The 25,885-nt window shown below is 36.1% G+C and overlaps 1 long non-coding RNA gene across 3 annotated transcripts in view; it reads left to right on the forward strand.

Annotated features, from left to right (window-relative positions):
* The window catches only part of LOC145651630 (uncharacterized), a 53,609-nt gene extending 38,218 nt beyond the window's left edge, over window positions 1-15,391 (forward strand). For all 3 annotated transcript variants that reach the window (XR_014117396.1, XR_014117395.1, XR_014117394.1), the window contains 2 exons: window positions 2,820-2,852; window positions 11,377-15,391. This is a non-coding gene — a long non-coding RNA (uncharacterized LOC145651630). The remainder of the gene's footprint in view (window positions 1-2,819; window positions 2,853-11,376) is intronic.
* Window positions 15,392-25,885: the final 10,494 nt, after the last annotated feature.

Here is a 25,885-nt window from a genome sequence, read left to right on the forward strand (position 1 = left end):
AATTCTTCATGTGAGAGGTTCTAACTTCTTTTCTGGATCCAACTTTCCTCATGTTTAACCACCTAAAAACTCCTTATTTATCTGTCTCTTTGTTCCTGAGCATTGATGTTTATAACCCTGACTAGGAAGAGGGAGAAACAGTTCTCAGGTTCTCTCATACATATTTATGCCTCTTTTTCTCATCTCTGGCTTTGGTGGATAAAAAAAATATGAAAAAGAAAAGAAAGAGGGGAATAAAACAAATAGGTAGTAATATTTGGTTATGAGACATACGTCTTTTAAACTATAACAGGTGGGGTCAGTTACCTTAAGTCACTTTAGCCATTTGGTCCACATATTTAGATATAGACTGCAGATGATTTAATAAGTTATATAAAGCAAACAGTTATATATAAGAAAGCAGTTACCTTTTTCTAGAAACACACCACCTATAAACAAAGGTGGTTATGGAGAGAGCTAGAGGAACACAGATGAGAGATATACAGAAAGTTAGAAAGCATGATTACTATACACAAATAATGTGTTAAACTGTGATGAGAAGGTAGTAATTAAATAATACATGTATAAATGTTAATGTGCAAACACTAGAATAATAGGGTTAAGGCATGAATATAATGGTTAAATGGCTGATTGAAATAACCAGACATAAGAAAGTTAACATAAATATAGAGAGAGTGGATTTCATAAGTTCAGTGATGATAGCTTAGTGAGACTTCATCCCAAATTGAGCGTATTGAGCCTGTTCTGTATATAACAATACATTGTTGGCCATATGTAGTTAACAAGTCCAGATGGGAAGTCTGTTATAGTCGCTGAGGGGCGCCATGGATCCATTGTCCCAACAATCTGTCGGAAATACACCCTTGTTAAAAAGGGTGGCAACAAAAAGAAAGCAATTGATTGTACTCTGTACATGATCATGGTCTTGTTGCGATGCTTGCGAGAAGACCTTTCAGAAGGTAGACATCAAATTACAGTATTCCTTCAGGAATATGGTCTTTATAAATTTTTCTTGATCTAAGTATTTCAGGTTGTGAAGTCATCCCTAAATTCCATGAGATGTTTTATGCCTTTGTAGACCTGAGTCCAGGGCTGGGGTCGTAAAATTTGGTTCATGTGTCTTGGCAGGGTAATAAACCTTCCTTACAGAGTGGTGTGAAGACCTGATAAGGCAAGGGAGTTCCCTTTTAGCAGAGCCAAAGGTGTTCTGGTATTCATAAAACAAGGCCTCTCAGTGTGGGTGTGATAAGCTGTCCCAGGGGTGAGAGTCTGGTCATTCCACAGGGCAGCAACTGATATTCATGAGCATCTTGATAAGGGGTGTTAGGGTACCTTAGACGTAATTGCAAGAGCGTGCTGCAGCTTCTACTACATTGGTTATGTCTGGGCTTTGTAGGCTTTAAGTGAAGTGATGTTATTTAAATATGAACAAGTGATAAATTTAACTGATGGACAGACAGACGGACAGGCAGGCGAGTGGGCGGACGGACGGCTGGCTTTACATTATGAATAAACACATGTATGGAAAACTTTTACACAACAGTTCTGTTCTTATTCTACTCTGCACTTATCATGAGTCTCATAAATATTTCCCCTGGGGTACCGTAAGAACACTTGCAAAGCGTTTCCATAAAAACAAAGGTTCCTAAATGTCACTAGGCTTTGAGATCCTTGTGTGTCATTTCAATTTGAATACATGTCTGATCCTTTCATGATGACATGACATACTTGATTGTTTACCCACTTATGTAAGATATTGCATTTGATCTATTTAGGAAAACTGTTCTCATTTCAAAATCTATATTACGCTCACCTTATTCTGCTTAAACCAAAATGCTGTTATCACCATACACTACATCTTCAAATCTGTGCTGTAGTCTGAACAGAGGAATTAGTGTCGCTTTTGTTTACTATGGGAACAGTAATCACATATGACACCCTAAGGCATTGCAGCATTGTTATGGTAAGACTGTGTGAGATATATTGATGCACCACACAATGTTTTTTTCTGCTCTCTTCTGTTCTGAGGACTCCCTATAACATGTATAAAAACAAGTTTTACAAAACAATTACTCTTGACCTTAGCACATATTATCTAATGAAGACTGGCTTTTCATGCATAAATGTAGTAAGAAACTGGAGTCTAATTTAGAATGTATCAGATATGTCCCATTATTAGCTGTTGTATCAGTGTTACAGACCTGACCTTTGTACTATTTTAAACAGTACAATAACATTTCTTTATCTACATTAAAATCAAAGCATTATCTTAGTCTTCAGAGGGAAGAAAGTGAGGCAGGAAGATATTCACAGACCTAGCAAGAGTCTTATTCACTGGAATTAATTACAAACATCCTTTGATTTGGTGGTTTTTAATGATCATGCTTCCACCATTTTCCTGTGCTTCCTTTCCTGTTTTTCATGTGCTGAGTAGAAAAGAAAAGGTAGACTAATCCATTATGTCTCCACTTATGTCTTGACACCCGTACCATGTGTTTGGACAAGGGATTAATGTTTTGAAAGCCCCAAGGATTTTAGCAAGAACATGGAGGTGGTCTCAGTTCATAAACCAGTCTGAACTAATATTTGCACCAACTACTGTCAGAAAGAATGGGATATTTAAAATTAAAAAAAAATATTTACCTGAATAATATTTTATAGCACCTTTTAAAGCAAAAGTTAAAGGGAGAACAATTTTAGGGTTCTTCAGCCTGTCTTTGTAAGGGATTTTTAAATCCATTCACTGTGACACTGAAGAATTGTAAATGCCCATCCATAGACAGAAACTAATGGTATATAATATTTTCTTCTCATCTTAGGAACATGGTTGCAATGGCAGAAGACAAAGAAAGGTCAGTACCATCTAAGCCTGCTGTTAGGCTTCTGACATTTAATTGTATACCTTCAGTGCATTAGGGAATTTGAACCTGTGTACTGTGGTTTTAGATTTGAAGCGCTTTACTATTACATTCGCTAGTCACACCACGTTTTCTAGAATTTTATTGTTATCATTGTTATTGAAATTATCCTTCAGATTACAGAGGAATATGTTTCATGGACAATTTTCATTTTCATTAATTCTGATAATATTGAAAGAATGGTGCTCTGAAAGTGAAGTGAACTACATATTATTTACTGTGAAAAGGCTCTTAGGGCTTAACCACAAGCTATACAGATCTTGTGATGAACTTAATTAGCATTCAAGGAATCATGCTCATTTCAGACGTAATTGGGAGTGGTTTTGAACATGTTGGACAAAGACAATTGCTTTTAGATGGTGCAAGATCACAAATTCAAGTCTCATAGGTGGAAAAATATTGCTATAATTATTTATTAGCAAAGATAAAATACAATGATGTGTCTTTAAATGTTTAAATTCTGACATAATACACAGTACATGCTGAATAGCATATTTTGAGAACACCTACCCTCAAATCAACACATACATTGTGTGCGTGAGACTACATGTACACATGCTCTCACTCTCACTTTCTCTCTCTCTCTCTCTCTCTCTCTCTCTCTCTCTCTCTCTCTCTCTCTCTCTCTCTCTCTCACACACACACACACACAGACAAACACACCTGCATTTCTCAGACAAAGAGTGATTTAATGAGATATCTTTCTGTCTGTGTGCAATTCCTACCAACATATAGAGAGCTGAGATGTTAAATAAATACTAATTTCTCAATTTCACATCTGCCTTGTCTTTCAAATATTTAGAGATGCCAATGCACACCAGAAGCTATCTTATGGATAATTCACAATGACTGACTGGAATGCAATATGTAGAAATGTCCTCAGATATTTGGAGAGTGGTAGCTTGGTTATCAAAAAGAAATTAATTCTTCAAATATCTACCGCAATCTGTTCAGTGATAATGTCAAATAACAAGCCAAATACACTGTATCTACTAATGTGTTTATTATACCTTCAAATACCAGAATATGTAAAAACATAATATTTAAAAATATTTTAAAGCATATTTAAAACTAACATTGATGACTAAGCTTCTAAAATAAAAACTATCAATAGACAAAAGAAGTCAGACCATCAGCCATCAACGGTCAAGAAAAGCGGGTTGGGGGGGTATGTTATATACCATAAAATATCAGCTGCAATGAGAAAAAGACTCCTAGACTCCCAGAATGCTGTGTGCCTCTCTGCATATTGTAAATTAGTTTAAAATGTAATGTTTAATGTTGCTCTAGCAACCTTTTTGTGGTATATGTGTTTATTTAATTTAGTCTTCCCTTTAGTTTGACTAGCATTTTTCAGAATGTTAACATCTTCATGTCTGAGTGCCATGTCTGAGTGTACACCCCTGTTTCCCCCTTTAGTCTGCAATATTTTCTGTTGCTCTGGTCCATCTTAAATAAACCTTGCGTTTGGCATTAAAATGGTATCGCTTGGTCCAATGCCACAATAATATAACCAGTAGCTTTACTTGAATACAGAAGTTTGTTTACATAGGCTCAATCAAGTTTTAATAAGAAGATTAGATATATTTAGAATGGAACTTATATCAGAAATGCTAACTGATATGAACACATATAAGCACAAAAACTGAGGGGAAAAAATAGACCTCTGTTTAGTCTTCTTGCCTTTTCCCACATCTGATCTGGTTTATCAGAGCTTAGAGAAGGCCTTAAGCAGTGGTCATGCAAAAGACCCAATTAATATCTTCCTTTTCTGTCTGATGTCTCTATCATTTGGTCTGTTCTCTGCTATTCAACTTTGTTTCTAGCAACTTTGGCAACTCAATGTTGGCCATATTTTCTATTTTGTTGTTAAGTATGTGTTTCTAAAGTTAGTATTGGATATTTGAGACATCATTTTCAATTTAAACTTTTATATGTACCTCAGATTTCGAGCAAGTGTATGCTTGTGTAATATTATTGTTCTTAGTATACTAAAGAACTGCACTTACAAATGTAGTGCAATTGTTGATAGTATGATGGTGGGTAAGTGGTCCCTCCTTTCCACCGTATACTTTGTTCTTGGGACTAAACGACTTGACTGTCAAGGGGAGCCTGGTTATTAAAAGATATTACTCCACTTCCCATTTCCTAGCAAATCAAAGGATTATGAATCTTATTTCCTTCCCACAAAGATTAAATGAAGAATCAGTGCTCTAATGGATAGGCCTATTTTAATCTATTACATTAATACTTTAGTGTGCAGGAAATTATTGTTCTATTACAATGACTATAATTCCTTTTATTTCATAATCTCTGTCAGTCTCACAATTGCTCACTTGTTTAATGCCGGAACTCTCCAGAAGGACCATTAATTCCTGATCTTAGCATCTCTATTTGGGCAAAGGATATGCTTGTCATAAATGCAGGTCAATATTAATAATATTTTTTTTCATTCTGTATGTAAAATGGTATGTGTCTTACTGTCCCAGGGTCTGATTTTTATGCTGTGGTTTATCATATGATGCCAAGCAAATTTCTCATTGCCCCCAGACCTGCTTCTCTCTACTGGTGGTCCTGTTCTGTAACTTTATATCTCACACACCACACAACCTCTGCACATCAAAGTCCTTACTTTGTGATATGGTTAGCGTCTGTATCAATTTTAGAGTTTCTGTTATTATTATAGAAGTTAAGAAGAGAACCTTCTTCCAGGAGCAATAACAGCAATATTAAGCTGATATCTACATTATATTGTTGTTTAATTTCAACTGTTAATGCAGCATGTGTGGAAGCATGTGTAGAAGTATTGTCAAAGGCAAAATATAATAAAATATAACATGGCAGTGTTAATGTGCTTACAAAGAGTTTGAAAAGAGTGTACATTATATACCTTTCAGTCAAAAAACTACTAGCTCAGGAAAGTAGTAAGTGAATGTACACCAAACTGACTGCTTAAGGACAAACATTGAGATTCTTCAAAATTCCAGTCAGCTAAGCCAGAACAAATACACTGAGGCATGATGTTATTCAGTTAACTCTCAATAACCAAAAGAAAATTATTATAATTATTATTACAGTTACATTTATTAATATGCATATGTGAAAAGTGGACACAATTACATATTACCTCTTTATTATTTCAATGGAATGATGAAAAATTCCTAGATAATTAAACTCTCCATAATGTCAAGAAACCTAAGGTCATATGATAGTCATTAACATCCAGAGGCAATAATTGGTGGGCTTTTTGCATGCTGCATTGTACAAAAGAAGGTGGTAACTTTGTTACTGAAGTCTGCAAGAAACACCCGTACTGCTCAGTATTTACTATGTGACTCCCACCATCCACTGAAATATAAGCTAGGGGTGATTAAAACAGTGCCACTGGACAGAGAGGGGACACACCAGCTCTGAGGCCAGGGACAAGGAGTACAAACATCTCAAAGCTTTGAAAGCTTGTGCTTACCCAGACAGGGTGTTTGTCAAAACAGCATCAGTGTCCAGAAATAACACCAGACTGACAAGATGGAGAAGAACAAAGTGATGGAATAGCATCAATTATCCCATGTATAGCTGGAGTGTATGTGGAACTTAACAAACATCAACAAAGATCACATTCTTCTGTATTTCTACAGCAGCTATACACCAACACACAAAATTGTAAAACTATAAACAACCATAACAACATACAAGTGAAGGAATATGATATATGCTGTGCTTTCCTCTAATGAGGAAAGTGTAGATGCTCGCCTCTCGCAACCATGTGGTTTGGTCCACCACGTGCAGTGGGAGGGTTGTTTGTAACCACACCTGCACACATCTGCACCTTGTTTGTCTAAATGTACATAAACCCGTGTCAAAGTGTGCAGAGTGTTGGTCATTGTTGACGTAATGTGTTAATGTGAATGGTGATGTTAAAAGTTATTCTCTTCATTGTTAGATGCATCCGTGTTTATCACGTTTGTTTAATGTTAACCGTTTCATGTTCATGTTCCTCATTTGTAATACATGTGAGTGCCGTTGTCTTTATGTGTTAATAAATGTTCGTCCACGTAGCTGGAGCTTGTGCATCCTGCCCCTCTCCCTTTGGCACTCGGGCCAGTGCGTTACTTTAGTGAGACAAAATAGCTACTCTATAAGCACATAGCCCAGCAATGGCTAACTGACTGCCAGTCACATTTATGTACTACTTCAAGAAAAGAAACAAAATTAAAATAAATAATATACAGGAATAATAGTAGTTGGTACCATGAGGTAATAAATTGGGCTCTCATAAATATATTTTAAGCCAAAATAATTGCTTATTTTAAAAACCGATATGAAGGCACTGAGAAAGAGGTGTAATCACAGTAAAAATATACATCAAAACATGCTTTTGAATGACTAGAGCACTTAAGCACACTGACCCTGGTATGCACAGCTCAAGAGTCTGATGAAGTGTATAGTAGATGTTTGTTTTTGCTTATTTAAAATACAGCAGTTACCAAGATATATAGCTTCAGTTATTGCTGCTCATACAGTTTGCACTATAGCAAAACTAATGTGAAGTGTTATGGTACTGGAGATTTGTACTGATGAATTGTACAGCTATGAGAGAACACACATCTCAGAGCATGATGCCTTTACAATAGCCTGACAAATGGAAGTAAATAAGGTTTATTAAATTGAATAAATAAATGCGTCAAAGTGCCCCAATCACATTGAGTTTCCCTGTTCTTTCTTAAGCACATGAAGTCAATAGCTGTACTTTCCTTTGAAATTATTTTTAAAATCCAGAAAATATTTAAATGCTAATATGATAAGCTCACAAGCATAATATGATAAGCTGACAAGCTTATTATAAGATAGGAAGTTTAAAGAGTTTTCCCCATTAGCTATCATAGGGAGCAATAAATTGCATCAGCTTCCTAGTAGGTAGGCAACAGTTAAATTCTCTTTTAACTTTGGGAAGGAGATTAGTCTGACTACCAGTGACAATGTCATATACAGAGGGGTTGGGGTTTATCTTGGCTGTGCGTTAAGACACAGGTGTTTTTGTAGCATACTAGCAGACAGCAGAGAGAGGTGATTATCTGACAGCCAATAATATGCACTGTGGTGTCATCCTATACAGAGACAAACTGCAGCTGTGAGAATCAAAATATTACCATAGAAAACACAGCTTGATAGATGAGAATTTGGTTTCTGATGGGGCTCAGACATGAACAACATTCATGTGTGGGAATCAAAGGTTGCTTTAACCTTTGCTATACCAACTTTAATAGTGAATATAAAATCTACATGGAATGTAATGTGTTGGTACTGTAAGCAGTCTATAACATTGTGAAAAAGAACCTCTTTATAAATTTTTCAATACTGCTTTGATTCCTAGTGATCTAAACAAGAGCTAAAGAAAGACTATTAAAAGTACAGAGTTTGACAGATGTCTTTCTATGCATGCATAGTGAATACCCTTGGTCAGCCCAACTCAATGAAGCTCATTGCATTTAACTGAAGCCATTGATCATTGCTGCCAAGCACAATGGATCTAATCTGAACTACGTTTTCACAATGACAGTATATTTTTAAAAAGGATGATGCAAAAGCATTCAACATTTGAAGTCTTTCATTTGTATAAGATTACAAATACATTTGTCTGCACTGTTGCAAATTACACGTTGCAGCAAAGTGTTTTAATGTATGTGTCAAAGACTCAATGATAAAAATGTTCTGCACATTGAAATACTCCCTTTTTAGCTTTTGTGGAAATGATGCATATGTGGACGCATTAGTCTCAAATGACATCCATATAGTTTACTGTTCATCTGTTAAGAGCCAGCTATATAGGCATGTGACAAACACAAATAAAAATAATTCCACTGATCTGTCACAGAGACATCATTCTCTACAGGGGTCACAATAATTATTCTCTTTATAGGTACTAATTATGTATTTATTTCTAATCAGGCTTCACTCTTGCAGAAACCAACCCAGCTATTAACCTTTTACACTGGTCATGCATTCTGGACACAGCAAATTAAGAGTTACTAAAGCCCCGCACTGTAGATGTTTGCTGTAATATTGCAACTTTCAAACAGCTGGCTAGCTTTGTCTGGATAATCTTTCCTTGCAGTTGTGCTGGAGCTGACAGTACATTCCTCTATTAAGCTTTTTCCCCTATTGGGAACGATAACCAAAGGGGTCCTAGATCAATGCTAGCTCACATATTTAAATCCCTTTTTTCTTTTATGCATAGACTGTATTGCTTTCCAAACTTCAGCAAATGCAAAGCACGGAGTGTTATCAATGACTCTGGCAATGCCTTTGGCCCAAGTCACTATGTGGCACAATGGTGCCTTTCAGAACCATGCGATTCAAAGAAAATAATTTCATTTGGATACTATCAACCCTAATTCACTGAACAAATATAGAAAAAATGGAGGAAAATTGCTTTGGATGAATGCTATAACTGGATAAGTGAGACTAAGAGAGAAAGGAACAAATCCTGACTTGGGCTTGAACCTAACTGGGCTTTATACACAAATTTGAGAATCTATTATATGCACTCTTATGTGCCCAAATCGAGTGGGATCTCACTTGAAAGTAAGCCATTCATCATTCCTTATGACCTGACAAGTTTTTTTTTTCTTTTCTCCTGGTTACACATGAAGCACAATAATTGTTTCACATTTCAGTGTGGTTTTGGTTACCATATAGTAAACATAGTAAGCAACAATGATTTTGTTGTGAGAGATAGAGAGTTGAAATTATCCAAAAAGAAATTTTGGGCAAAACTGTAAACTGAAAACCTATCACATCAGACATTACAACTGTAATATGCTTACAGACAGTTTAGGACAGACAAGGAGGTTTGGGATATTCCACCAACTGCAATAACGTTATATACATGGAAGCATTTTGAGAGCACTACACTGGGATGTAGGAGTGTTTGTTTTGTGAAGGGGATGAAATAATGTATTTCCCTATGCCTCTCCCAAGCAGAAACAGGGCCACGATTTAGCCTCCCACACTGCAGCAGCTATACTCTGTGAAATAAAGATAAAGATAAAGTTATAAAGATTGGATAATACATCTTTGCATAAAGGTATATGCAGAAGCTTTTCATGGATGTCACATAGTGGAGATGCAAATTTAAATATAAAAGACATGGAAATGCAGCTCTGGTGTTCCATTCTGGGGTTCACAATGGCTGACACTCAGCAGCAATGCAGCACTGTGCTACACTGAAGGCTACTCTGAACAAAGTCACTGTACATGTTTGGAACATAATAGGCAATGTAACAAAGTGATTCACAATGCTCATTTTAATACAAGAAGATGCTGGAATGAATAGTGATAGTCAATTGCTATAGGGGTTTACTTGAAGCAGCATCAGTTTTTCTCAATGGACAAAGGTTCAATAGTCATGTAAAATACCTAGGTTACCACTTGATATTGAAAAATAGATATAATAACATCAATAATATGTTGTACATATATTCATATGAATGTAATATGTACACAGGATATCTATTAGTCTAATATGTTTGCAAGACCCATTAAAAAAGTGTCTTTCTTTGATAGGACCAGCAGATTAAAAATATGTTTGTTGGTGTTTGTGGTGTTGTAGTAAAGCAAGTCAGACCTTTTTCAACAATTGTCACGACTCCCATCTGCTATCATTGGAAACTCCTAGATTACCACTCTCACGTCTTTGTTTTTCCTTGCTACTGGTTTTCCTTTCATTTTTTTTAGTATCCTCCCCATAGTTCCAACAGTTCCAACTGAATTCTAACTGTTCCTAGCCTTCTTGTAATTAAACCCTGTGTTTCCTTTCCTAGTTGTTGGTCATTGTCTAATTGTAAGCAATATATTGTGCTATTCAAACTTGTGTCTTTTCTTTGTCTACCTTGTTTCCTTGTTTAGTTCCCTGTTTATGTTACATTCTGGTAGTGTTTCTGTTATGGACTGTCTTTGCCCTTTGACTATGGATCGTGTTCTGGATTATGATTATAGATTTGCCTTGAATAAATCTTGCTCCTCTTAGTTTTGCATCCACCTCTCAATCGCACTGGATTACAGCAATTTTAATGCAGATCCCCATTATAGCACATTATAATAATATTTTAGAAAGAGCATCTTCAGAACAAACCTAGCCTAAACAATCTAAAGAGACCCAATTTTTTTTAATCAAAGCATTCCACTTGGACATGTACTTTTGTGGAAAAGAAACTTCTGCTGTAAATAGTTTTATATCTTCACAAAAGAATAAAATTATGTCTAAAACTTACACTAAAAGAAACCAAACAAAAAACAAGTTAGCGTCACTTGGGGAACAAGAACAGCTGCTTATCCCTACAGGTGGACATTAACACTGCAAGACAACCATTACACCAATACACCAAGACAATACTGTACCATCCACCTGATTCCTCTGAATGAGGGCTTCTTTTGACACCATTTTTTTTCTCTATCCAAGCTTCCAACATTCTTGAAGCAAGCAATCAAGAACACTGAGTACCTTCTATAGTGCTAGTTTCTGGAACAGAGTGGAAAAGAGGACTTCCCAAGGTCCCAGAGGGAAGAACTGAGAAACATTGCCCTAAACAATTATTCATTCAAGGCTTTGTTGTGTTGTTGTGAAAGAAATAGAAAGTTAACAACCTTTTTTATTTATTTATTGTGAGTGTGCTTGTGTTTTATTATGCTATTTCTATCATAAAATGATATTAGGTTTGATAAAACCAGTAAATACATTAACTGTATTATTATTATTATTATTATTATTATTATTATTATTATTATTATTATTATCATTGTTGTTGTTGTTGTTGTTGTTGTTGTTGTTTCTCCAGTAATAACATCAATCATAGCTAACCCCTTACAGGACCCAGTATATTCATATATTCAGTATGTAGCCACATATTTTTCATATTATTTACAGTATGGTTACTGAATAATTCACATTAGTTACTGGGTAAAATTCTTTAAGATTAATAACTAAATAATAAAAAAGGAGTTTAGGAAGGTAAAAGGCAAATAGCAACATCAGTTATTATTATTTTAATGTTACTAGGTGGTTATCATTCACAACATACCAAATAAATGTAAGAGTACATGGACAATGAACCTCTTTCATATAAAACTCCTGCTAAACTTAGATCAAGCTAACTCAGCTTTAATGCTCTCCACATCCTTTTATGACTCTTCTGTGCATAGTGTCAGTAATGGATAATTTGCTATGGCATCAGTAGAACCTCTGGAATGAATTCCCTGTAGAAAACCTTGTGAGACTAGAGAGAGTCTTCATCATGTGTTGCTACAGTCCACTTCTCCCACTGCTAAGAGCATAGCTTGCTTGTCACCTAAATCCAGACATCAGATGATAGTCCACAGTGCGATGTGCCCTCATCTCATCATCCAGTTGGCCAACAAGTGCAGAAAGCCATTCCAGTAAGTTTGCATATGGAATAGTGAAACAGTTGGTGCTTCTGGCTTTCTCACTGAGGACTCGTGCATAGGCAGAGTGCCACTTTTCACCCTACATCTTGTTGAGGTAATTGTGAACAGTTGTCATCCTGTCTTGTAGATCACTGACACTACTTGAATATAGCTGCGTCAGCTCCTTCAACTGGTCCATTCATATTGTAACAGAACTGACATCCCTTCTCTCCAATATTTGAAACTTGCGATAGCAGCCAATGAGCAGTACATAATGTTCATTTTGTGTAGCTTTTTGTGTAGCCTAACACATTGTTCAAAAATTATTCTAATACAAAGTATGCAACCTGTTGTATTATGTTGTTACATTAACTGTAAAGAAACACTATGTAATTGTATACTTCCTGTGTAGCATGTAGAATATTTCAGGGAAATGACAAGGTTTCCAGGAAGCATAGCAATCAGCCATGATTTGAGGATTTTAATTAAAACCTTTAAATTTATAAAGAGGAATAAATAAATACGAATAAATAGGAACTTCTGTTTTCAAAGGAAACTGGAGCGCTTCCAAGGAAACTGGAGTTTGCATGCTTTGTTACAGGTGAAGATGCCGGTGTCATTGGTGTAACCCCTGCAAGCTTTAAGCACCCCTGCTATCAGCAGGCTCCAATGTGGGTCACCAACCTGTAATAAAGCAAGGGAGGCAGAGCTCTGTTTGGCGAGCTTGTGTACTCTCCTAGCATCCAGCAACATCCAGAGTGCTGTGCTAAATTATTGGGGTCACTGACTCTGCCTGTTCCCTTGATTTGTTTGAAGACACACAAGGCCCATTTGACATTGAAGGACATTTTTCTAGCACAAGGGTTATAAATTCAAAACGGCTACCAGATCAATGGACTGTAACACTAGGAGGCTAAGCAGGATGCGGGGATGAGTTACACAGAACACTCATAAGGTAGCTTGTAGGCTATCATATTCAAACACCGACAACATTAACACAAAGACGCTAGACTTTTATACATGCACACTAATGAAAAGGGGGGGGGCGTGGCCACACTGACGAACACACACGCACACAAAGAAACGTTTGGGAGGAGGGGCTGTACCATGACATGGACAAGATGACAGAGTGTGTGACATGCCCTTGATATTGAAGGAGACTAGACATGGGAATTTAAAAATATCTAACCTGGGAGTTTTTCATTTTCTTCCTATTTATGATGAGACTGAATTTTCCATTGAAGAGCTTTAAGAATTTATGCATGAGGCAGTATGTTCGACTGGCTTGATAAGGTAAAAGGATCTCTTTTTTGTTTTCTCTCAGCAAGGTGTCTGCTCTCCCTAAGTGTTATTAAACAGGCATCTTCCCAGTTACAGCATTGAAGCTAATCAGCTTAATGAGGCAAAGATTGCTGCAGTAATCAGGCATCATTAGGCTTATGAGTGTTTATTATCAGTGGCATGGACAGAATCTAGAGGTACCACCTCATGATGGCACACAGAGGAGAGGATCGTACAATCTGTTTATTAATGGCCTACTGTCAAAGGGCCAATGCAGCTCACCAGACCAGGTCGTTTATCAATGTTGCGCTCTGACACAGACTTGATAGATTTATTTTTCTGGTTCTGACCTAAATGTTGCATGTTTTAAAGCCAGCCAAGAATCCAAGTGAAAGTTCAGAGTGCCAGTGTAGGTGCCCTGAGGCTCGCGTTTTATGAACACTCATCAAGATGGGCTGGACAGAAAGTGAATGTACACTTCTGTCTATGTGTATGCTGTGTAATGGAAGGAGAAGAGTCCTGTTTCTGTGTCCTTATGATGGGTTTCAATCCTGATCCAGCTTGTGTAGCTTAAAGAACAGATTTGTGTTGTAACACCTAATTTGTCAGCAATGAAAAATATTAAGTATAAGTGCAAGTAAATATCTTTTTTTTCTTTTTTTTTTACCTGTCTAAAACCCCCTTTAAAGCTTTTGTGGGCAAAGAGAGTGGGTAGTAATAGGATCCAATACTCTAAAAAGTATGACTAAAAGAAGTGAGGAAAGACTTGATTATGTCACTCTGAGCTGAAGATTTTTAGTATGTATGCCTAATTATGTTATATATTATATTATGCACACTATGATATCTAATAACATGTTTTGAGTATGTGGTCTCTGTGACCATGAAATTACTTTGTTAGAACTGCATGTATTAAATTGTGGATAAAGGTTAGTGTTTAAAATGGACATTTTGAGATGGTTGGACAGATGATTTTGAAGACTAATTCATTAAAGCACAGTTATATATTATAAACATATATTATATCTATTTGTTGTATCATGTAAGTTATTATTGTTTATTATGCATTTTTGTTTAACAAATATAATGAGAATATAATACTGAGAATGTAATACTCAGAGTAATGAATTTAAAAATAAAATAAAATATTATAGGTAAAAAATCTGTGATGAAAATAAACTTTATATCCTGCCTGTATTGATTTCTTTTGGTAAGTAAATAATAGTAAATATCAGTTTTATGTATTATTATATTTTTTAGAAATTAAATGTTGGATTTGGCTATACACTATGGTGTGTCAGTTGGATCTAATCTTAAACACCTAAATCCTAAATCTCACCATTGAAGGATGAATACTGAACCTGTTATTAAAAGAAATGATTTTTTTCTGACATATAAATGGCAACAAAATTCCTTTTTATGTGTTATGTAGTATGTATTAAGAGTTACCCCTTTTTATTTCAGCCACAAAGTTAGCATCCAGTGGTGATATTTAAATATCAGTGAGCTGAGACAAACACTGTCTCTACTAAATATCTTGTTTGTTTGTTTGTTTGTGTGTGTTTTCTTGTTTGTTTGTTTTGATGATGGGAGAGCCCAACTCCACGGTGCTGCTATGTTCTCTTCTTCACATTATAGTATCAAATTGCAGAGCCATCTTTGTGTTTTAGAATCAGTTTCAGCTTCCTGTTATGTGAATAATATAAAATGCAATACAAAAACAACACACATAATGTAAAACTTCAGTAAGTGTCTTATCCACCTTATAATGGAAGACCAGTTCATCTGAAATAGTGACAGGCATTTGTAAGTTCTAATTGTACTATCTAATTCTAATTCTTAATAAAATTATTCAAAAGTGATTTGTCAATGTGATTTATCAGTGGATTGGTGTATTAGATTTTGGAACTGAATTTGTACTGAACAGCAATTTTGAAGTGCCTATTAGAACAATTTCTATTGTTTCATGAAGCATTGTTTAATTTTTTCAGCTTGAACCAAAAAGAAAATTTGAACAATGTACAATCTATTGTATCTCAACAAACATGATAACCAGGAGTTATCTCAAAGAGATTTATTCAAGCAAATAAAACCTTCAAAGGGCAGCAAATAGCAGACACTGTAGTGAGAGTTTTACAAATAACTATTCCTGAGTCAATGTTCACCTGGTGGAACTGAAATGTGGTACACACTTTGAGTGTGAACCTTTGAAATAATTGATACCACAAAGACTGGAACCACAATGCTTCAGCCTCTTCAGCCCCTCATTAAAAGCTGAAGCTGGCAGAGGCAACCCATTTTCCAGCATACGGTGTAAGCAAATAAAGGCCATGTCTAGTGTGTAGCATGTGTTGATCCAAACAGAACTGAATGTTAAAAAATGTTCCAGAGATGCAAACAGAGAATGTCATAGATGTCTTAAACTGTGGATGCTGTCCCTATTCATTGATAATTGCCTTGCACATCATGGATAGGACTTTCTATTAGGGAAAGCAGGATGACATAGCATATTAGCAGAATGTCAGACACAAAATAATTAAAGGTTTAATTCTATTTTTTAGACCTGTAATCAATGCTTCATGAATTTATCATAAAATTAGCTTTTTGACCATGATAACATGGCTGAAGCTGACAGATGCCAGTATGCTTTTTTTTTTTTGTAGTGGAAGCTTCTACAGTGCATAAACAGTTGCTATGAGACTGAATTTCAGAATAATGAATACAAAAACCATAGCAGTCAGACATAATTTAAAATAGGCCAATGACCCAGGCATTTGCTTTATTAAGTAATAATAGTATACGTTTTATTCACAAGTTTGCTCCTGAGTTTGCCTATTTGCTCCTGAGTGTTACGGACTAATATGTCACTTATATTTAATTTAAAACCTTAACCTTAAAGTGACTGAAAAGATGAAGGGAAAAATAAGGGATATTATACTTTCAAGTTTATGGCTTCTTCCTTGATTTTACTTGATGAACAAAAGCATGATTTAATAATTGATGAACTACTTGTAATTTTATCCAATAAACAGCAACACATCTAAACCAAATTCATACCTAGCTAGGCTTTTGGGGACATTCATCTAGCTTCATTAAGGATGCTAAACTGACTCTGAAGATGCAATTCATTAATCCCCACCATTGAGCAGTGTTCTTCATACTGTTATGGAAAATCAATGGAGTTTAACTGGAGAGGTACCAGGCCACTCATACTAAGTCTATGGGGAGAGCTATAATTAAATCTGCTGGTGTGACTGTATTAGGTGAACTGAAAGGGTGTGAGACTTGTCAGGCTACTGTTTGTTACCATTGTCTGATGAGTACACAGGTAATGTAAGTGGAGAATCACTTAGGTTTGTACTTCTCAGAAAACTGAAATAACAACTTTTGTATCAAAGTTGCAAGGAATGAATGTCTAGAGTATGATATGAACAGGTTTCAACCAGTTGGCATAACCTCTTACTAAAAATATAAGGACTTCAGAGAGAAAAGGTGTAGCGTTTTTGGTGGTGGTGTAGTTATTAATCCCTATTCATGCAGGACATTTCGGTGTCAGTTAATCAAGCTTCTCTTAAATATGCTTATATACTAAAATCTGGTCAAATACTATAGCAACTGCATGTAAGAACCTCCTTGAGGTTGTCCGCAGTAAAAGTTAATGGAGCAAAACCAAAAACCATTCAGGAGCCTGAAATTAGCCCAGTGAAGTGGAAAAGCATTTGATTGATATTTTATTGCAGGGAATAAGTGAGCAGATACCAAGACTCACAAGTACCTTTTGAACATTTTAGGGGGCAAGAATAAAATCTGTATAATAAGAATGACTTTTATATACAGATTGACATGAAGTATACATTGATGAAAACAACAACTCAGAACTCTTTTGGATTAATTATCTTCTTTAGCTAATTATTGGTATAATCCACATCAGGCAACAATACAGGCCTCTGAATATTATTTCATGCTATTGAACAGATCATTGAAAAGCTCCCCATGCAAAATGATCATGCTGATCATTTGAAAAAGCATACAACTGTTCAAGCCCCACCATTGCAATAGCAATTATATTCAATAAGACTGTATTAAATTAACACAAACTGCCAAAACAAACAATATATTTCTGTATATTTATTTCTGAAAAATATAAAAGTGGATAGCATGGTCTCTGTACACTATTTTTAACTAAAATAAACAACAAATCGACCATGATCTTACCCATTACCCATCAATATGAAAGCTGTTCATCTTAGTGATCTCATTTCAGCTAACTCCTTGTCCATGGTTAATTAATAGTGTAGAACTGACAAACTGTTGCTCTTACTGCCTTGATGCTGTAGCTTGACATAGGCATTGCTGACTGCATAATCATTGGTTGGCATGTCAGGGACAGGACTTAATTTTCAAAGGCTTGTGCTCTGCTGATTCGCTGTGCATCCATGAGATTGATAACAGTGGTTTATCAGAAGCAACATGTGCTACAATCCCCCTCTGATTGGGGAGGTTGCCCCTGCGAGGGCTTATGTCCTTGCCTGGGTGCTCCCAGCTGAAACACCACAGGCAGCAAGAAAGGAGAGATAGATTATGACAGCTACAGCCTGGCAGTCTATCCTGACTCACCTATGGCCTTTCTGATTACAGCAGCAACACAGATAATATCATCTGTCACTTTAAGAAGGAAGAAAGAAAGCAGATAACAGTAGGTCTTCAATTCATTAGGTTTTCAACTTAATTAAAAAGAAATTAATCTTATCTGTCCACCTCCATAATCTGTCAATATTTCAGGAGATAAAATGATAAGGTTGATGTTTGTTGGTTGAAAATAAGATTCCCAGTAGAGAAGAAATGTATCAGGAAGTTTCATAGCAGACATGACAATTTTTACATGTTGGCACAACATCTTACTGCATATTAATATACAGAATAACAAATTTAAAAAGAAAGTCCTACTCAGTTGCAGCTGTTTTTAGTATTCAGAAGATGGTGCTATTTGTTTATGGATGCATTCAATTTTTCTACTTGGGTTCAGATTTTTTTTTCTTCAAAAGTTTAGACTCTTGACTAGAATAATGATATCCAGGAGACAAGAATAAAAAATATAGCCCAGCTACCATACTGTTCCAGCTTCAGTCCAGACTGTTACAAAGATTGGTGAAATTTTCTAAACATATCACTGTTCTTTGGAAATCTCTGAATTATATCAAACAATCTTGCTTCACATTTTATGCTGCAGCTATGAAATGTGACAGGACATGAATATTATGGTGTAGTATTATCATATTATTAACTGACGAACTTCTTAGCCACAGTAGCCCTTGTGCCCAATTGCACCATAAGTCTTAGCTTACAGTCTTACCTAAGATGAGTTAGCATTCATTACCTAACATGAGTCAGTATTCATTAGACAAATGGGTCTCTGACTGCTTGATCACATACACAAAGGTCAAAGGTCAAGTGAAGGTCCTGTATATAACTGTAATGATGCAAGATGATCCTCCAACATGCTATACACAATTAGAGACAAACAAGTGAAGGAGCCATGAACTTTGATGTCATCATGAAGGGCACATTGAGATTATTATAGTTTAATTGACTGGCAAAACTACAGAAGTGTGGAGTCCAATGGTGCTGGTTCTTCACAGAATACCATTCAGCACCTATGTGACCACAATTTTTGACAGATGAATAGATAAAATCTAGAATGTTTATTTTTGTAATGTGGATCGATCGCAAGACGGTGATGATATGCTGAGAAGAGCGAGATTGTCAAGGGCAAATACATATTCAGAATCATTAGTATGGTCCAGGATCAATGAGCCAACATATTGAGTTTGGGAATACATGACAAAGAGACAAAAACACACACAACAGCAGGGGGTGGAAAAGGCTACAATAAGGAACACAGCAGAAAACATACTATGTACAGAATTACAGGTAGCAGAAAACAGAGGAGGGAACAAACAGCTACATAGCGCAAACATAGGCATGGACTAGCAAACGAAGACTAGGAATCTCAAAGACCAGCAAATTAACAGGGAAAAACACAGGGTTTAAATACACAGACTGATAAGGGCTAACAATGAAATAACTAATGAAAACAGCGAAACCAAAATAAGGACTGTAACAGGAATGGAGAAAATGAAACAATAACATGAGACAGGAAAACCATGGAGACAGGGATGCTCGGAAGGGCCAACCATGAAAATTTCTATTTATTCATGTTTTAATAACCGTACAATCAAGACACACAATCCTAAAGCGTTACTGTCATTTTTTCTCCGAATGTAGGGGAAAGATCATACAAAATTATGTGGAATTCTTTTATTTAATGCCACATAATGTGATGTGTTATGACATGAGACATATGACATTCCACTTAAATTAATCAGCTACAATTTGGGCAATTTAGACCAGAATCATAGCAACCAAAATACACCATTATCATAGCAACCACCATCAACCATACCATTCCCTAGCATATACAAACATAGCTAACTTTACTAAATGGTCAACTAAGATAATTGTCTCAGTGATCTATTATTTACATTTACATTTACGCATTTAGCAGATGCTCTTTTCCAGAGAGATAAAAGTGCCGTGTCATTTACTTACTTACATTACTTACATTTAGAATACATCCTAGCCAGTACAGTAGGTTAATATACCAATATACTAATGAACTATAATACTGTTGACATACAGGGATGCTGATGCCTAGAAGTGCAAAATACATAAGCTCTATCTTAGACAACAATAAGTGCAACAAAGGAGCAGTCAACATCAAAATAAGCAATACCCTACAATAAGTACTAATTTCTGTTAGTCAACATAGGGTCAGTGATATATATATATATATATATATATATATATATATATATATATATATATATATATATATATATATATATATATATATTCTATAAATAGATGGGTCATCATTCTACTTTTGAAGACTGCAAAGGTCTCTGCTTTTCGGTCAGCAAGTCCGGATGTTCATTCCACCATCTGGGAGCCAGGACAGAGAATAGCCTCAATGCTTGTCTTCCATGAGTTTTGAAGCATGATATTTCAAGCTGAGCCATACATGACATTCGAAGGACTTGAGGTACAAATCAGGCTTTGACCATTGACATCATGTACAGAGGGGCTGGTCCATTTTTGGCTTTATAGGCAAACATCCAGGTTTTAAATCTGATGCATGAAGCTACTGGAAGCCATTGAAGGGAGCACAGCAGTGGAGTGACGTGTGAACTTCGGAATATTGAAGACCAGTCATGCTGTTGCATTCTGGACAAGTTGTAGAGGTCTGATGGCTCTTAGAGGAAGACCATCAAGCGAGCTCCAGTAGTCTAGCTTTGAGATTACAAGAGACTGCACAAGCACCTGGGCTCCTGCGAGAGAAAGGGCCGAATCCTTCGTATGTTACAAAAGGAGAAATCTATTATGAATCTCTTTCTTTTAAGATTCTGTATCTGTTGTTTCTGAAAGTTGTAACTAACTTCACCCCATTTGTTCTAACTGTAAAAGCACTCAAACTACTATAAGGAAGCTTACAAGCTCATTTTTATTTGCTTAGTTTCCCTTGGGCATTCCAGAGAAAGGCAGGAAAAAGTGGTTGCATGAGCAATCACTGAATATGCACTGAATGTGACAGCTGAAATGACGATAAAAAGTGCTGGCTGCGACAATAAAAACCAACCCACAGAGTGATAGAAGTGAGGCATATGTGTTTTTGGATGCCTGAATGATGCTTCAGAAGTTTGGCTGATCCAATGATTAACATTGTGTTGCTGTTTACAGATCTTTTCTTTTCGCAGTCTGTGAAAGCCAGATGTATTCTTAGTAATATGCATTCAGTATATGGAGAAAAGGTGAGTTAGTCCTTGGATACCTAGAAAGTTAATTGAAAAAGGGGCACATATAGAGAGCTAAAGGTTATCTGATAAAACTCCAAACCTATTCAGTGCATTTTTCTGTATAGATATCTGTGCTGTTACTAAGAGTTTATACATATTCATTTCTTCCAAGCCAGCTCACCACCAATGAGCCAAAGTTCATGATTTCCTGACTGGCAGCTGTTAAATCACTGCAGGCAGCTCCTTTATTACACAGAAAGGGAATAATTCATATTATCATGATGAAATGTATTGGCTGCTCTCATTTAATACAACCTGTCTGTGGTTACAGCCTGTCTCTGGCTGTCATCTCTGACTAGTTTTATTATCTGTAAATCACCAGGCACTAGCCCCCTCTTGGGTGGCATGTCGCACAAAGGGTGGAAAGTGAGTGGAGTATGTTCTGTTTATCATAGTGAAATATTACATATGTTAAGGAAGACCAGTCTGCCTCCATGCAAAAGTGTAACAGAGGAAATAGGACACTGCCACAATGATGCCTCCCCCTCTCCCCACAATATTTTCTCTATGTTTGAAGTGAACCACCCACTATGATATCCCTGCATTTCTCTGATTACAATAAGCAAAATCACTTTGGCCATCATAATTCGCTATGTGGACATAATTCGCTATGTCCCCTGCAGATAATTTCCTCACTCACCCCTGCATACATATTCTCTTGCTTGCCTTCTATCAAATTTAAGCAGCATGCAGCTCACCTTGCATGGAGTGAATGGTCAGAGAAAGTGCAGTGCGAGTGACAGAGCTGTGCCTCTTAATTCCTCTGCCAGCGAGCTTGTGCTGACAGCTTGCTGCAATATTTGTTTTATCTTAAAGGAAGGGCACTGAATGTAGATTCATGGAATATCCTCAAACCCAAACAAATGCGATTTGCACACAAAAAAGCCTGCTTATCTCTCCAAGCAACTAATGACAGACCTGCCACAATAAATACTGGCTTCCAGTACATATTACTGAATGGAACATTTTCCATTCATTGTGCAATTTATTTGAAATATCCCTCTCACTCACTTTGTAACATAGCTGTATGTCTGAAACCTATTTCAAATAACAGAGCAAAGCTGTAAGCACATGAATCCAGCTGCCACTGTATGGTTCAGAATAAACAGCTGCATAATACTTGAAGCTAAAAATACAGAAAAGTGTGCTATACATCCACATTTTTAAAGCTACTGTAATTCACAGGTGCTAGCCAAAATGACAGTCATCAAGGCTAATTTGTAAATGGCCCCATTGAACTCCAAATCCTGAGGATCACTGGACCTACTAAACTTGGATCTGAAACACTAAAATGTTAATCACACCTAAACAGCATGCAGGCTTTCACGAATCCTACCCTTACCCACCGGTACAATCGTTACTTTGGCAGCACCTGAGTTGCAGTGAGCCCCTTCCACACTGTCTCGCATTTCTCTCCAAAGCACTATCACCCTAAAGACATTAATATTTACTGGTTTTAATTAAATATTAACCTAGATTGGACTTCCTTCATTTCAGAATTAGGGCTGTTATATTGAAATTGCACAAGTAATTTCAGAAGACTTTGCTACTAATTTGAGAAATTACTATCATGATTCCTATAGCATGTTGTTTTAGCACAATGTTAATTGATTATATTTACTTTGTTTGTACTTTTGTTGTGTTGGATAATGAAAGGATTAGACTTCTGCAATGGATTATTAATAAGTGAGAAGAGAAAATGTCTGGTCCCATGGCTGGCTCAACTAACTCTAAGATTAGCACAGGAGACAGTGTCAGAATGCACTTGAATCAAAGTGACATAATCTCTAGAAACTGTGGATATTGTTCAGAGAATTGATTTGGTAAATATGGCCCTAAGTGTGATGTAATTTGTAAGGTGATAGATTCTCAGGGGCAGGATCATTTTCTTGTGGTAAAAATATCATTGCAAATTACCTTAGAGATATTACCTTAGAGATGTACATGACAGGCCCATATAAACACACACACACACACACACACACACACACACATGCATGCACACACACAAACACATAAACATGAGTGCACGCTCACATATGCACATGCAAACTTTTCTAGTGCAACCCACTCCTACAACCACATGTACATCAACATCTGACAAATAATTATCAAACTTATTGCTGCTTTCTGTTCTCAAAGGTCAAAATGGTCAAAGGTCACTAGAGGGCTAATTTTTGTTACCTTTAAGCTTGCCTTTAAGCTTGCAATTCCTATAACAGTAGGGCAGCAGAATCACTGGAGAAGCTAAGTGGGTTAGAAGTTATACACTAGGAACTAGTTTCAATCCAGACAGGGCACAACACTTAGCAGCAAAAAGCTGTGAGTTCCTGGCTTTTCTCTGACCCTTGCTTTAACACCCTTGAGTAAGGTACTTAACCTCAAGGTGTGTTCCCATGTTCCCCTCATCTCTTTCCTACATCATAATAAGCCTGTATGACCCCAGTCTTGCAAATAACAAATTGCACTGGCACTTCATATGACATTTGTACGTCAAGTATTGATTTTTTTAACAGTAATGGAGATTCAAACATGAGTCTTGCGCTCAGAGATATTCAGCATGAATAATAAGACTAAAGTGTAGAAGGTATGGTCTTTGCAGTAAGCCCTAAAAAGTATACAAAGCAGATCAGTTCATGTACATGCTGCTTTTTTTCATAGCATATATCATAGTATCAAAGTAGAACAATGCCTGAAAACTACAAAATTACACAGAAAACTATATGGTTATATATAATTAGATATTTTCCATACAGTCCATATAATGAACCAATATATTGTAAAAATTCTATTGTAATAATATTTTAAAGACATAGAAGCAAAATATATGCAAAGATGACTTAATTTAGAGAAAGTCCAAAACTGTGGAACTTACTGAGGTCCTTGCCATTTGTACCACTTGTACTGCACATTGCATATGAACATATAAATGCAACTTTTCACAAAAGAAAACTTTTCACAACTTTTCACAAAAGACCCACAGATGAATAACATGTCTGGAAAAGCAACATTATAGAAATAGGTTTTGAACAGACCTGTGCTGAAAGGTGCTGCTGAAATCTCTTAAAATATGAATGTGTTAAATAGAAGGCTTTCCATTTTTCTTTCTCCAACAGTCCGCTTCACCTTTTTCGACTCTCTTGAAACTTGGTCAGACAACCTGGAATGGAATGTCTTGTCACATATGGAGAGCTAAAGGTATGATGAAATCACTGTGCAGTCTTTATAAATGCAACTACCTAACTTCCAAAACCCTGAAAATGAATCCAGAGGAGGGGGCAATGACTATTTCCCATATCTAGATGAAAAAAGCAGAATGGATATGCTATGCATATCATTGCCTTGTACTCCTAATACTGTTTTCAATGACTAATACTAGTATGTATGTATGTATGTATGTATGTATGTATGCATCTATCTATCTATCTATCTATCTATCTATCTATCTATCTATCTATCTATCTATCTATCTATCTATCTATCTATCTATCTATCTATCTATCTATCTATCTATCTATCTATCTGCAGAATATGTGGGAGGGGGGGTTGGAGGGATTAAACACTGTAGCTGCTTTTTTAATCTTAAGAGATATATCACTGAATCTTTGCTGCTGTTCTAAAATGTAGTTAACAAAGTCTTGCGAAAATTGCACAGGCATGAACAACCACTCTAACAAACCCAGTAAATCAATCAAACACACAATTACTCAAATATACTAGATGCAGCTACCATTTGTAATGAAAAATTAAGAATTCAGTATTTGCTTTGTTTTGATGATGTCTCTCAAGAAAAATGTCCACACTTAACAGTGCTGAGCTTTAACATTGGTTGTCCTCAGATAAGTTTTCAAGTTTCAAGTTTCAAGTTTATTTGTCACATATATAGTCATACATGGTATAACTCGCAGTGAAATGGTTTTTGAGACTGCTCTGTCTGAACTGAGGAAAGATACAGGGATGTATAAAAAAATAAATAAATAAATATATATATATATATATATATATATATATATATATATATATATATATATATATATATATATATATATACAAAATTATAATGTATGCGCAATATATGTATAATATGAATATATACACAATGTATATATGAATATATGTGTATGTGCACAATGTACAATTCCAATATACAATTTACAGTCACGATTTTATTGACATCATGGTGGTGGTCCCCACAGTTTGTCAGTTACCCTGATTCAGGGCCCGAATGGCCTGTGGGAAAAAAACTCCTCTTCAGTCTCTCTGTATTGTTCTTCAGGGAGCGAAAGCGCTTCCCTGACCTCAACAGAGAGAAGAGCCTATTGTTGGGATGGGTAGGGTCCTTCACAATCCTCC

The sequence above is a fragment of the Electrophorus electricus genome, chromosome 16 (genome assembly GCF_041902795.1).
Source record: "Electrophorus electricus isolate QZ-2024a chromosome 16, ASM4190279v1, whole genome shotgun sequence".
In the NCBI taxonomy this organism is placed as follows: Eukaryota; Metazoa; Chordata; class Actinopteri; order Gymnotiformes; family Gymnotidae; genus Electrophorus; species Electrophorus electricus.